Source organism: Tursiops truncatus, chromosome 2 (assembly GCF_011762595.2).
Source record: "Tursiops truncatus isolate mTurTru1 chromosome 2, mTurTru1.mat.Y, whole genome shotgun sequence".
NCBI lineage: Eukaryota > Metazoa > Chordata > Mammalia > Artiodactyla > Delphinidae > Tursiops > Tursiops truncatus.
The window spans coordinates 48,935,375-48,949,975 of record NC_047035.1 but is presented as its reverse complement, the minus strand read 5'-3'; the positions used below and the strand labels follow the sequence as shown (position 1 = coordinate 48,949,975).

The 14,601-nt window shown below is 43.2% G+C and overlaps 1 protein-coding gene across 8 annotated transcripts in view; it reads left to right on the top strand.

Annotated features, from left to right (window-relative positions):
• The window catches only part of FRMD6 (FERM domain containing 6), a 259,327-nt gene that overhangs the window by 123,350 nt on the left and 121,376 nt on the right, over positions 1-14,601 (top strand). For 4 of the 8 annotated variants that reach the window (XM_019923886.3, XM_019923885.3, XM_019923894.3 and 1 more), the window contains one exon: positions 14,214-14,273. The exons of the other annotated variants lie outside the window; for them this stretch is intronic. The gene's annotated coding sequence lies outside the window, so the exon portion shown is untranslated. The remainder of the gene's footprint in view (positions 1-14,213; positions 14,274-14,601) is intronic. 8 annotated transcript variants of the gene reach the window in all.

The following is a 14,601-nucleotide window of genomic DNA, read 5'->3' as shown; positions in this document are numbered from 1 at the left end:
TCCCTGCCCTCAGTCTTGGGTGGCAGCACACAAATGTACCAGACAGGGGGAACTCCTGCTTTCCAATGGCAAATCCAGTTGATTCTGTCTGCCCTGCCAGAGCTTGTGGGTTTCATTCCCAAAGACAATAATCTAGGTTAACCAGGACTCCCACTGCTGGATACCAGGACACTTGTTTGATATTTTAAGTACAAAACTGAAGATGGCAATTTGAAATGTGTTTAACATACATTTATGAAGCCCACCTCTCCACCTCTGCGAAATTTCCATTCCTTCTTCCCAGGAATAGAATCCCCATACTCTCTGAACTGAAGAGACGGCCAAAGAGCTTGGCATTCACAGGTGTACTTTTGGGGACAGAAAAACAGGGTGTGTGAAGTGGAAATAACAGACTACATGATTGATGGAGCCTAGGTGAACTCAGGGCATTTCTTGTACCTCTTCCAGAGACTTAATAAGAACAGGAAGTGAGCACACACTGTAACCCTCTTCCTCAGCAGGAACCCAACTCCCCATTACAGCTGGATATGGGAACTAGGGTGGGGAAGGTCCCTGCTATTTAGAGGTGGCAGGACTTGGGTCAGAGCTGGTAAGCAAAAGCAAAGTTAACGGCTTTGAATTTTCATTCCTTCCATTGGAGAAGTTGCCGTCAGATTAACTGCTAGAACTTGTATGGAAGAGATAGGTGAGTGATACCCCATTGGGTTAACTCTGGATACTCCAGCCTCAACAGAAGAGGGAGTCTGGAACTGTGCCAGAAATGGAAAGAGGGCGTATGCGGGTGTTCTTGCAGTCTTAGTATCCCCATCCCCATTATATCCCTGGAGCCTATGTGGACCAGTGAACCAAGCTTCTTTGAATAGATGGACTAGATAGACGCTTATAAAATATGATTTTGAGAGTTTCTGAAAGACCTAAATTGCCAAAGCTACATCAGTCCCCTCACTCTGAGGGCCTGAAATTTTACCTTTTAGAGTTCCAGTTTTAGGCTCAGGAATTATTGCCAGAAGATCCTTTTGAACTCAGATTTGTTCCCTAGGAACATAATGTATATTATTAGCCCCCATTTCTCCAGAGTAGTTTATAAAACACCTGCACTTTCCCTTAACAGAGACTGGAGAAAAAGGGACTCTGGAATAATGGAACAGGAGACTGGTAAATTTTGATTGTATCAGAAAGAATGAGAAGAAAACCTGCTTCCAGAGTGAACATAAGTATGAAAGTATATTTAACAGTGTGAAGATTTGCCCCTGGAGTGAAGTGTCAGAAAGAAAAATAATGTTTAGAGAGGAGAGCAAAGGTTGAACCCTGACAACATCAAATCCAGTTCTATCTGCCAAATCAAAGAAGGCTGTTGTTTGATCCTGCTGTTTTATGGAAAAGGCAACTGATCAGAATGAATTGAAGATAATACTTGTTACCTGTTGTCTTTTTTATAATAGCCTTTCTGACAAGTGTGAGGTGATATCTCATTGTGGTTTTGATTTGCATTTCCCTGATGATTAGTGCTGTTGAGCATCCTTTCATGTACGTTTTGGCCATCTCTGTGTCCTCTTGGGGAAAATGTCTGTTCAGATCTTCTGCCCATTTTTTAATTGGGTTGTTTGTTTTTCTGATGTTGAGTTGTATTAGTTTTTTGTATTATTTTGGATATTAACCCCTTATCGGATATATCCTTTGCAAATATCTTCTCCCATTCTGTATGTGGCCTTTTCATTTTCTGATAGTTTCCTTCCCTGTGCAAAAGCTTTTTGGTTTAATGTAGTCCCATTTGTTTACTTTTGCTTTCGTTTTCCTTGCCTGAGGAGACACATCCAAAAAAAATATTACTAAGACTGATGTCAAAGAGTGTACTGCCTATGTTTTCTTCTAGAATTTTTGAGGTCACAGTTCTTACATATAAGTCTTTAATCCATTTTGAATTTATTTTTGTGCATGGTGTGAGAGAGTAGTCCAGTTTTATTCTTTTGCATATAGCTGTCCAGTTTTCCCAGCACCATTTATTGAAGAGACTGTCTTTTCCCCATTCTGTATTTTTAACTCCTTTGTCATAGATTAATTGCCCACATAAATATGGGTTCATTTCTGGGCTCTCTATTCTGTTCCATTGATCTATGTGCCTGTTTTTGTGCCAGTACCATACAGTTTTGATGACTGTAGCTTTGTAGTATAGTTTGAAATCAGGGTGTGTGGTATCTCCAGCTTTGTTCTTCTTTCTCAATATTGTTTTAGCTATCTGGGGTCTTTTGTGCTTCCATACAGATTTTCGAATTATTTGTTCTAGTTCTATTAAAAAATCCCATCAGTATTTTGATAGAGATTGCACTGAATCTGTAGATTGCCTTGGGTAGTATGGCTATTTTAACAATATTAATTCTTCTAGTCCATGAACATGGTATATCTTTCCATCTATGTTGTCTTTAATTTCTTTCATCAGCGTCTTGTAATTTTCCAAGTACAGGTCTTTACCTCCTTCAATTTATTCCGAGTTATTTTATTCTTTTTTATGTGAATTATAAGTGGGGTTACTTTCTTTTTTCTCTTTCTAACAGTTCATTGTTAATGTATAGAAATGCAGCAGATTTCTGTATATTAATTTTGTGTCCTGCAACTTTACTGAATTCACTGATGAGTTTTAGCAGTTTTTTGATGGTGTCTTTAGGATTTTCTATGTGTAGTATCATGTCACCCACAAACAGTGACAGTTTTACTTCTTTCTTTCCAATTAGGATTCCTTTTATTTATTTTTCTTATTTGATGTGGCTAGGACTTCCAATATTATGTTGACTAAAAGTGGCAAGAGTGAACATCCTTGTCTTGTTCCTGATCTTAGAGGAAATGCTTTTAGCTTTTCACCATTGAGTATGATGTTAGCTGTGAGCGTGTCATATATGACTTTTATTATGTTGAGGTATGTTCCCTCTACACCCACTTTATTGAGAGTTTTTATCATGAATGGATGTTGAATTTTGTCAAAAGCTTTTTCAGCAACTTTTGAGATGATGATGTGATTTTTATTCTTCAGTTTGTTAATATGGTATAACACATTGATTAATTTTGAGACATTGAACCATCTTGCATCCCTGGGATAAATTCCACTTGGTCATGGTGTATGATTCTTTTAATGTATTGTTGGATTCAGTTTGCAATTATTTTGTTGGGGATTTTTGTATCTATGTTTATCAATAATTTTCTTTTTTGTGTGGTATCTTTGTTTGGTTTTAGTTCCAGAGTGATGCTGGCCTCAAATAAGGAGTTCAGAAACATTCCTTCCTCTGTAATTTTTGGAATAGTTTGATAAGAGTAGGTGTTAACTCTTCTCTAAATTTTTGGTAGAATTCACCTGTGAAGCCATCTGGTCCTGGACTTTTGTTTATTGGGAGTTTTTACGTTACTGATTCAATTTCATTACAGGTAATTTGTCTATTCGTATTTTCTGGCTTTTCCTGGTTCAGTCTCAGGAGATTGTACATTTCTAGGAACATTATATTAATTAATGGTATTTGGATGTGAATGAAATACAAGTTCCCAATCTTGAGTTTACAGGTTTTTTTAGACTTTGCAGGGTTTTGTTTATATTTTGGTTTGATTCATACTTGTGAAAAATGTTTTACTTCTACTAGTGTTGAAATCATAGCCACCTACTGTTTTCTGTAACTATGAAATATTATGTCTTGTTGCTTGCAGAACTAATGTTCTTACTGATTTTCCCTCCTCACCCTTTTGATTAAAAAGCAGCAACAGCAGGAGACAAGGCATTGGACTGAGAGCTGCCCATTATTTTTATGTCTTCTCTTGTCACAGTAATTCTCAACCCAGACTTCACATCAGACTGAACTATGCAGCTTTTTCAAATTGTGGTATTTCCAGGGGGAGAGCCTGACTGGTGTGTGTGTGTCTGTGTGTGAGAGTGTGTGTGAGTGTGTGTGTGTGTGTGTGTGTGTGTGTGTGTGTGCACGTATGTTTTAAATTCCACAGGGAATCTGATGCACAGCCAGAGTCAAGAACTCTCACTTTATTGACGTCAGTGAATATTTGCAAACTGTTTAAGTCTGGGGTTGGGAGTTGATTTAAACCTCTATTTTAAACTGATACTTACAATGTTAAGATCCTGCCAAATGATCAGATCAAAATATTTTGTGTGTGCTCCTCTCTCTGCCTGGTTGTTTCTCCTGCTGCTTACACGAAAGTTGGAGATCTAAACTCCTTTGTAGGTTACCCCTGTGGCTGAAGGTATAAAGTGTCAAGAATGACTTTTTAAATGTACTACTTTATACAAGGGAGGAATTGTTTTGCACCCTGAGGGTGGTGGCCTGAGCTGTGGCTGAGCCCCAAGCCTCACGGTTAAGCAGTGATGCTTCTGTGGCCTGTGAACGTAGCTCGCTGTGTGGACACATTGGTAGATGAGAGAGTCGCCTGGAGCGGAGCCCCACTGCCCTGGTTCAAAAGTTCATGGGCCCAGAAAGGGCGGTGGTGGAGTAGAGGCCAGACAGAAACGCTTTCTTTCACACAAGGGAATGCAGAGAAGCAATGTGACTCCTGGTTCGTCTGGGCAGACAGTGCCCTGCATGTATACACGGGGGTCCTCAGATTTCTTGCTCTGTCGGTTCAGGTTTATACACTATACAAATGCTTTCCCCTTCAGGAAAAATTGCATAGCATTTGACAGACGTTGTAAATATTCCTCTTGTGAGTATGCATTTAATATATCCAGTGAGACTAATTGCAATATGTAAAAGAAGGCATTGTTTCATGAAGTAACATAATGTATAGTGTACATATTCATTCAGCCATTTTCTCTGATATGTGATAAATACTGCAACAGGAATGAGCTCAAGACATAAGCTACGAAATGTGCGAGCACAGAGATAAATCAGATATGCATCAGATCTTAGAGTGCTTACCTTATGATTTTAAAGATAAAGGGTGCTTATAAAGGGCAGAACATGGCACATGGCACACAGCACAGTTACAGTTCTTTGCTGTTTCAGAATAAGGAGACTGACCCTAGCTGAAGGCAGTCAGGAGAGGCTGTTTGGAGGAGATAGCCCTGGACCATGAGGGTTAGGTGGGATTTAGACAATACCTGGCTTGGGGGAGTGGCAGCTGGGCAGATTTCCAGGCAGGAGACAGAGATCTAGGGCACATACAGCAAATTTGGCCAGAATGTGTAAAGAGGCACCTCTGACACCTTCTAGAAGGCCTTCTTGGGTAAGTTACTGAACCTCTCTGTGCCCAGTTTCTTCATCTGTAAGATGGGGATGATAATAGCACCTCCTTCATGAGGCTAGGTGAGAAACAAATGAGTTAATATATGGAAAATACTTGGAACATTCCTTGGTACACAGTGTTCTATAAATGTTATAGAGTTAAAATGTTAGATCTGAGTTATTATTAACGAGAGGGGTAAAGAGATTTCAAGACCTTGTAATGTAAGGCCTTGTAAATGTAAGGTCTTCTAATTCTAAGGACCCAGCACACAAACCCGCTAAGAGTTTTGAGTGGCCTCCTGAGGGAGGAGGCCAGCTTCCCAAGGCTACTGCACCACTAAACCTGGCGACAATTTGGGAGAACAGTGTGGGAAGAGACAGAGACCTGGGAACAGGGAAGGCTCTGAAAACAGAGGGCTGCTGCACCTAACTTTTGCTGTTAATATTAATATGGAGTTGAAAGAAAAGGAAAGAAGCCCTGTTAGGTCATAGCCTTCCCTCTCAGTGGAAAATTCCCTATTTTAATTTCCTTTGGCTCTTCTTTTGTGTCTTCTTTGGCAAATAAAGGATTTTTTTAAAAAGGAGAGTGAGAGGAAAACAGCTTTGCTGCAGAGAGAAGAAAAAATACAAGAAAAACAACCAAACCAAAACGAAAAAACAAAACAAACAGAAATCATCATTATAATCTGTACTCACGGACACAGAAAGTGGCCCCAAGAGCCAAACATCTATCCACCCCCTTCACATCCATGGCAGAAGCCCATGAAGAGTAACTGAGGCAGGTTGCTGGGTGCAGGGTGGGAGGCTCTCTCCCCTCCCTCATTTGCTGTCCCTTGTTGTTGTAGCTCATTGCCTTTCCAAGGCAAGCATGGGCTTCCTCAGTCACTCTTTGGCCTTTTTACTCCAAGCTTGGGAGTCAGGTTTTAAATGATATATGATCTCCCAGGTAAAATTCTCTATGTTAAATGCTGAAAGAAACGCCCCTGAGACCCTCCTACTTCACTGGGCATGGTTCCCTTTGGAGTCTGGCCTCCACTCTGCGTGACTGCCAGGTCCTCAGGCTTCAGGGAGGGAGTTGGGAGTTCTGGTCTCCATTTCAGCTCCCGTGGCCAACCTGATCTCCGTCACACAGATTCCCGACTATTCTCACCTGAAAAATAAAGCTGTCAGAAGACTTGAAAGCCCCAATCTGAAACCCCCTACATTTTATAAATACAAGGTGACATTGTTACCGTTCTAATTTTCATTACAGCACTCTCATTTTTTTTCCAGAAAAGGTATAAACAAGAAGACAATTTGTTTTGTATTTTTTTCACTTTCTTACCTCAAGCTCTCCTTTAAATTGCCAAAGGGAATGAGTTACTTGAACAGAGACAGAGTTATTATGGTGGATAGCAAAATAAGATATGCTAAGGCTCAGGGGCTTAATTTTTTGCTTCATTCAGTAACATATTTCAAAAGAGCACCAGTGATTGGAACATAATTTATTTATCAACAGGGTTCTAGATTACTCCCTTGTAGTTGACTCTGAAATCCATCTGACTCTTGCCGAGTGCTATAACCAAGGTGAGAAAGGCTAGAAACAGACCTGGCATTACGATTACCAAAGGGAGAAGAGTTCACCATGGGTATTTATCCACACTGGAATTTGGCAACCAAACTCTGAGTCTTTCTTCCCAGCTCCTGACACATCCATTTGTAAAGCAGGTTAATAATAGCATCATACCTACATCTCCACAGTTACAGCTAAATAACAGTTTCCATGATAAGCCTTTATTTTCCTGCAATTTAGAATTTAAGACAGCAATTTTATCTACAATATCTAAGCCCAGAATTTATTTTTGGCTTTCTCAAAGAAAGTTGTACCCATTTAACTCTGCCTGGCATGAGGGAAAAATTTTTTTAAAAGTACAGAGTTTAGGGCTTCCCTGGTGGCGCAGTGGTTGAGAGTCCGCCTGCCAATGAGGGGACATGGGTTTGTGCCCCGGTCCAGGAAGATCCCACATGCCGCGGAGCGGCCGGGCCCGTGAGCCATGGCCACTGAGCCTGCACGTCCGAGCCTGTGCCCCACAGCGGGAGAGGCCACAACAATGAGAGGCCCACGTACAGCAAAAAAAAAAAAAAAAAAAAGTACAGAGTTTAATTAGCTAGGCAATTTGCATGTCTCTAAACCTTCAAACCCTGGCCATTGCCAGAGGCAGGGAGCCAGATGAAGTGGAACCACGGTCAGATACAGGAAGGCAATGTCAAGGGTTTGCAGTGACCCCAGTTGCTAATAGCCTGTGTTAGTAATACGCCTATCATTTTAATGACCTATTAGCGCTTGTCATTGAAGTGAAAATTGGGTGATTTTTTTAAAAAAGGGTATCTGGGCAATTTTTAGAACATAGAGGGAAGGTGTATTTTTTTGCCCTTTGCTTTCAGAAGCAGTCTGACACCCAGATGTTGACCTTCAAGCTGCCTCTCCTAGCCCTGGGGCTTCTCCTGGCATTTCCTGGGCGGACCCCGCCTTAGCCTTCCCGGAACTGGGGTAGAGCTGAATTCCAGCTTGTGGCCGGCGTTGAAGTTGGGCAGATGGCAGGCAAACATCGCTGCAAAGGGAAACCGCTGGTGTAGAGCACCTCGGTCCAAGCTTGGTTTTGTTCCTCAAGGCCACCTTTTTGCTCCCCCTTTCTGTGATACCTCTGAGGAGGCTTTCACTGCCTTGGAGTTTAGGATGTGTCTTTCAGGAAGGAAGGTTCTTGTGACTACCTTCCTCCGCCTCTTTGGTAAGAGGAGACCTTTGCAGGAGTTGTTTTCACATCAACACCTGTTGCCCTGTTTCCCGTTGCTTGTCCAATGGTTGCCTTAGAGTTAGTGGTGAAACTCCCTGGCCCAGTCACTAAAGCACTTGTGAAGGCATTTTGTTCAGCCCTTCACACATCTCTGGCTGTTTAAGAAAAGGCTCAAGAACTGCCTCCAGCCTTGTTTTGCTGCCTAATACAATAGCACAGGTAAAACCATAAAGCAGGGACTCTAACTGGATAAAAGCCTTGGGCCCCTGAGGATGTCGTGAAGCCATTAGCCACAAAAGGCAAAGGGTAAGGCCCTATATCTGCCAGTATACAGAGCATACAGAGAAATGTCCCCAAATGCCTGGGCTTGATACCACTGGGCAGTTTTTAATAGTCTCCATCAGACCTTAGCCATTGAATTTATTCATCAGCTCTTGACAGTTAATAGCCTCTGATTTGACTTTTTAATTTTCTTTGTCCGGCTTCCCCAATAACAGTTGACCCTTGAACAATGGGGAGGGGTGGTACAGGGGTGCCAACCCTTAGAGTCAGCCCTCCACATCCACGTGCCACATTCACGGTTTCTCCATATTCACAGTTCCATCCTCGGATTCAACCAACTGTGGGTTGTGTAGGACTGTACTATTTACTATGGAAAATAATCTGCGTGTAAGTGGACCCTCGCAGTTCAAACCTGTGCTCCTCAAGGGTCCTCTGTAGATACTAAGTACCCAGTAGACTCATCATCTTAGCCTTCTTGGTCAGCCTCATAACACCAAAATCAACTTCCTGAATAAAGAACTGGATATCCTGCTACTCAAAAATGTCTTCCCTGACATCCAGTTACCTACATCTGTATGTTTTCTTTCAAATGAAAATTCCCAGGGGGAGGATTGGTCCCTGCCAATCACTTCTTAATGTGAACTACTTCGGTCAGATAATCAGATGCTCCCAGAAAGAGAATCGAGGAAAATGGAAGTAATTTTTAAACCTGTGGGACTCAGGGAGAAGGTGGCCAGCCTATAAAGGAAGGACTTTGGGGCAACCAGATGTGTGTGTGTGTGTGTGTGTGTGTGTGTGAGAGAGAGAGAGAGAGAGAGAGAGAGAGAGAGAGAGAGAGAAGGATTGAGAGAGAGAATGGATACCCAGGAGAAGGAAGGGTTGGAAAGAGAATTCTCATTGATTCTGTAACTTGGTCTGTGGCTCTGGTGATGTGCGCCAAGCCTGAATGGGTGATTTGGAGCAAGGGTGGGCAAACTTCTACCTGTCACCTGTTTTTGTATGGCTCACAGATCAAGGGTTGTTTTTACATTTTTAAATAATTTTTTAAAATCAAAAGAAGAATACTATTTTATGACGCATGCAAATCATACAAAGTTCCAATTTCAGTGTCTATACATAATTTGGTTGACACACAGCCACACTGATTCATTTATGTGTGGTCTGTGACTGTTTTTGTGCAGTAACGCAGAGCTGACCAGTTACAACAGACAGACTGTATGGCCTACAAAGCTAAGCTAGTTACTACCCGCCCCTTTACACGCAAAGGCTGCCAGCTCTTGATTTAGATAAAGTTTTCTGCTTGGTTCCTTTTTAGCATTAACGTTTTTGGGTGGCAGCCTTTTATCGCTCGTAAAGTGAGCAAACAATATTTCTTCCTTTTCATGGCTAACCATTTGGTATTGGTTTAAGTATGGTACATCTACGCGATTGAAAGTTCTAGAATCATTTATTGGCATAGAACTATGTGTCCAACCTTAACTCTTTGTACAGCATAATCCATAAAAAAGGTTCCAATCAAAAATACCTTCAAACATCCATACCAAAATTTAGACATGTTATATCCAAGTGGTGGGATTACAAGTGATTTTTTTCCTTCTTTTTGCTTCTCTGTATTTCCTACACGATTTTCAGTGAACAAATATTACTTTTATAAAGAAGAAAAATATGTAATGAAAAACTCTTTGCCCTCTGATGGATAGAAAAATAGAATAGGATATTAATACATTAGGTATTTTTCATCCTTCCCTAAGGGAAAAAAATTGAGTTTTCCTGGGAGATATTGAAGCAAGGGCCTTGGCATCAAACGCCCACTGGGGTTCAGAAACCAAGTCTGTGTGTCACTAGTTCTGTAATCTGGAGTGAACTGCTCACTCTCTCTGAGCCTCGGTTTTTCTCTAGTGTAGAAAAAAAATCCTCTTGGGGCTTTTTCAAGCATTAAATAAGACAATGCTTTCAAAGCAAGTAACAACTCATGTAGTGACAGGCACATCAGCATTAAAAAGCTGCCAGTTTTGGGGCTTCCCTGGTGGCGCAGTGGTTGAGAGTCCGCCTGCCAATGCAGGGGACACGGGTTCACACCCTGGTCTGGGAGGATCCCACATGCCGCGGAGCGGCTGGGCCCGTGAGCCATGGCCGCTGAGCCTGCGCGACCGGAGCCTGTGCAAGCTGCCAGTTTCCAGCATACTTTATGGAGAATATTTGCTATAAAGATGTCCTGCCTTTTGCAGCAGTGTCTTTGTGACAAGTCCCTAAAGTGAGATGTGTGGATCAAGTAGCAGGAGAAGGGGAGGCGTGGGCAGGAGGGCAGCAAGGGCACAAGAATGCCAGCTCTCCTGAGGACGAGGGAAATGGAGTGTTCAGAAGAACCGTTGGTTGTTTTTTTCCTTTGGTTAGGAAGCTTCCATTACAACCTGCAGCAGTCGGGAACAGCTAGATTGCTGCAGGGAGGGAGAGTGGGCGTGGGCAGAATGTGTGCATGTGTGTGACGGAGTGGGTCTTGGAGGAAAATTGTTCCAACGGTTCACAGTTGAGCTCGACGGTTTGGAGTGTCTGTTAGGAGGAAAGTGCCAGGCATTCCGAGATGCAAAAAACACAACTCCAGAGGAAGCTACAGTCCGTCATGGTGGGTTGAGAGAGGGGACTCTGGGGAGAGATTTTGGGCACTTGGTCACTTGTGCGTCTACCACATTTTCTAGTTCAAGTAAATAGCATTCCAAGGAGTGCTTGCACACTCAAGGCTTAGCAAGAATGAAGATTATTACAACAGTATTCTTACAATTACCTTGTTTTGAGGAAATGATTGGGCCAGGAATAAAAAAAAGTCACTAAAAACATCTAAAGATAAGTTAGGGGTCTAGATGCCAAGAGCTTAAGAGAATGGGAAAAGGTGAAGAGAAGATTCTAGGTAGGGCCCATTGTACTTCAGCAAACATCAAGGAGCAACCTTTGGGTGGGATAACACCAAATGTGAACTCTTCAGTGTGCCATGTTCTTCTCATCCTCTTTGTCCTTCTTGTTTTCCAGGGAATACTGAACTTTTCCCGGGAAAAGCTCACTTTCCACTTTTACTCTCTCCCAGGCCCTCTCCATAGCCATACATTCCCAGCCTCCTAGACTGGCGCTTACTGTTAACACTGGCATGTGAATCTCGGTCCTTGACATTCTGTCCTCGAAGCGTCAATGGCCTACGTGAGCTGCAATCTCAAGATACCTGGGGGTAAAACAAAGCAAAACCTGTCAAAAACACAACCATTTTTTCATAAAGTTCACTCTGTCTCTCCCTGTCCTGCCTTGCCACTCATATAGTGCATTGCGCAGTCATTATTTTTTCTATGCTGTATACTTCTCTGCAGGTTTTTTTTTTAACATATATTTGCGTTATGTTATTTATTCTAATTTTAGGATGGGTCAGGCAGGCCTTTGCTACATCAAAGAGACATAAATCATTCTCTCTTAATGTGTTCATGCCTGAAGTATTTAGAGCTTGTATAATTATATTGCTCATGTCTTACTCCAAAAGATGTACGTTCTTCTTAAATATATATTCTCTCTCTGCATCTCTTGAGGATGCAGAGAGAGAATATATATATCATGTTGTAAAAGGCACCCCAGTGAGGTGTCGTACCCCCATCTGCAGGAAAGGCACCCAGTAGACCAAGCCTATGTAGGATTTATTTATGTTATACAGGATCTGGGAGAAGGCTCTTTCTATCAGCTGGGCCCCCTCTGTGATTGGAGGTGGTATGTGGACCTTGCAAGCATTGGTAATGTAATGTAAGTTATATTATATATCCGGAAACCTGTTGAAAAGGAAGGTACCTAGAGTCACAAAATAGTTTGTTCATCTGTAAAGGGGATTAAGGTGGGCCTGTCAGAAGGAGCTAGACCCTCTGAGTCCCGGAACTTGTGTCCTTCCCACTGCTGAAGCTGGATAATCTGAACCACTCCAGGGTGACTATAAATTACCCAGTTTCCACACCTTTGTCTCCAGAGGGTCAGAGAAAGTGGTGTCTTCATTGAATATTGACAATATAGCCTGAAGCGTGATGGGTCAGTTTCCAGAGGCTAGGGCAAGTGTGTTCCCTCCAGGGTAAGGTAAAGACTCTCCTGGGCCACATCCTTGAATCACAGCGGGATACCTGGAAGTCCTCTGCAGAGGAATCAAGACTGTGTTATGAGGTCTGCAATACCTTGCAACATCTCCTTGGGCTTCTGGCTCCAGGAAAGAAAGATCCTCGATTCCACACACATACTCACGCTCACACATACACACACGGACTCACACACATTCAGTAATACACACACATAAACATTCACAAATACGCAATGCACCCACACACACTCACACATATACACGGTCACCCATACAAACACACACATAAACACTCAGATGCACACGTATGCAGACACCAGCTGGGTACTGTGCAGGCCCTCTCCATAGAACTCTCTCTAACCCACAGCCCTCACCCACCACCTCTGCCCTCGTGACACACTGACCTTGAGCTAGTGTCCAAGTGACCCTGGCTCTCCTGGGCTCACTCCATGAATTATCCCTATCCCGGTAGCTCTAGGGTTGAGTCTCTGAAACCAATGCTGAAGGCTGAAGACAGGGAAACCCAGGAGAGCAGAGGAAGGCAGTGCCTTTCCTTCCTTCATCTATAAAAATGTTGGCCCTGATGATCTCTTCCATCTCTCTGGCTCAGGACACACTCTACAACTATCAATGTCCAGTAGGCACCTTGTGGTAGGAGGTGTATTATGCATCCGGTTTAAAATTGAGTGGGGCAACTGAGGCACTTCTCATGACGATCAAAGAAGGAATTGGCAGTGTCACTGAAGCACCGGTTCTAATCCTGACTGACAAAGAGACAACAGGGGTCATCTCTCACTCTTTTTCTCTTTTGTAAACCTACCTATCTTTACTTATTTTTCTATTTTTCATTACTCGATAATACATGATTATCATAGTATTGTGAAAACTTCCAGAAATACGAGTTAAGCCAACATCTGTCTGGCATCTGGCCCCCTCCTGTAAGACAGCCTGTGTTAGCGGGCAGCGTATGGTCATCCAGACCGTAGAATGTCTGGTGGAGTTTTTTCCTGACACAAATGGTACCCACTGCATAAATTGTCTTATAACTTGCCTTTCCCCCCCTTTAATTATATGTCTTAAAGGTCTTTTTATTAAGTGATTTTTTTTTATCAAACAAGTCAATAAACTTCAAGGGGTGGGAGCTTTCCCCATGTCTGCCAAGTGCCACGCTGTGCTTGCGGTTCTGTCTGAAATTCCCGATCCTGGGCTACTGCCTTTTCCCATCTGATGGTTACAACACTCGCTTTGCAGTGTCTCTGGGCTCCTGCCTGTCTGCTGTGGCCACGTGAAGGAAGCAGAGTCGTCTTACTGTAATTATTTGAGGTTCTGGGCAGTTTTCTGTGCATCAAATCCAGTAACACAAAACAGAAGAAAACCATTATGCCCCAAACCCAGCTATTTACTCCCTCCCACACATTGTTTTCTGGGAAAGGGAGACTGCAGTCATCTGGGAAAAGGATCGGCCGCCATCCTCAGCGAGGTCGGAGAGCCGTGATACACAGCGAGCACTCTGGGCTCCCAGGAGGGCCAACCCCTGGCAGACGGGACCTTTTTCCAGGAACACTAGCCCAGTATTAGAGCCACGCAGATGTGATCAGACTTCCCCCCCCCCCCCCCCCCCGCCCAGATCCCGTTTCCATCACTTACTAGCTCTAGAACCTTGGGTTAGATACTTATCTGTACATCTCATCCTTATCATCTAGAAAATGGATGTAGTAAAAATTACAGGGGGTTTCGTGAAGTGTAAGTGAGGGAATGCATGAAAAGTCCTTAACACAGGGTATGGCATGTAGTAATTCCTCACGAAATATCGCCTGCTGGCTGAGCTCTCCCCTCCCCTTCCTTCTCTTCCAGATCTTCTCAGTGGTTCCATCCACTTGCGTCTGCCCAGCTCATCACCCTTTCCCGGTTCAGGTAAGCTCACAATAGCTAGAAACCTGCCTGCTGCCCCAGCCTGGCCCTTCCCCTGGGGGGGTGCCCCCTGGGATCTGCGTCACTCAGCTTTTCCAAAACCCACAGAGCTAGTTACTACAGAGCCTCGCTCAACCCTGAGCCCAGCTACAGCTTGTCTTCACTCCCTCACGCGTTCATCGTTCATTCTTTCAGTACACGTGTGCATTAGCACCTACTCTGTGCCAGGCACTGTGAGAGGTGACAGAGGTAGAAAAAGACACAGTCCCAGCTCTGAAGGAAGCCCAGTCTATTGGGGGTTAGAGGCCAATCAACTGGCCATTACAGTGTG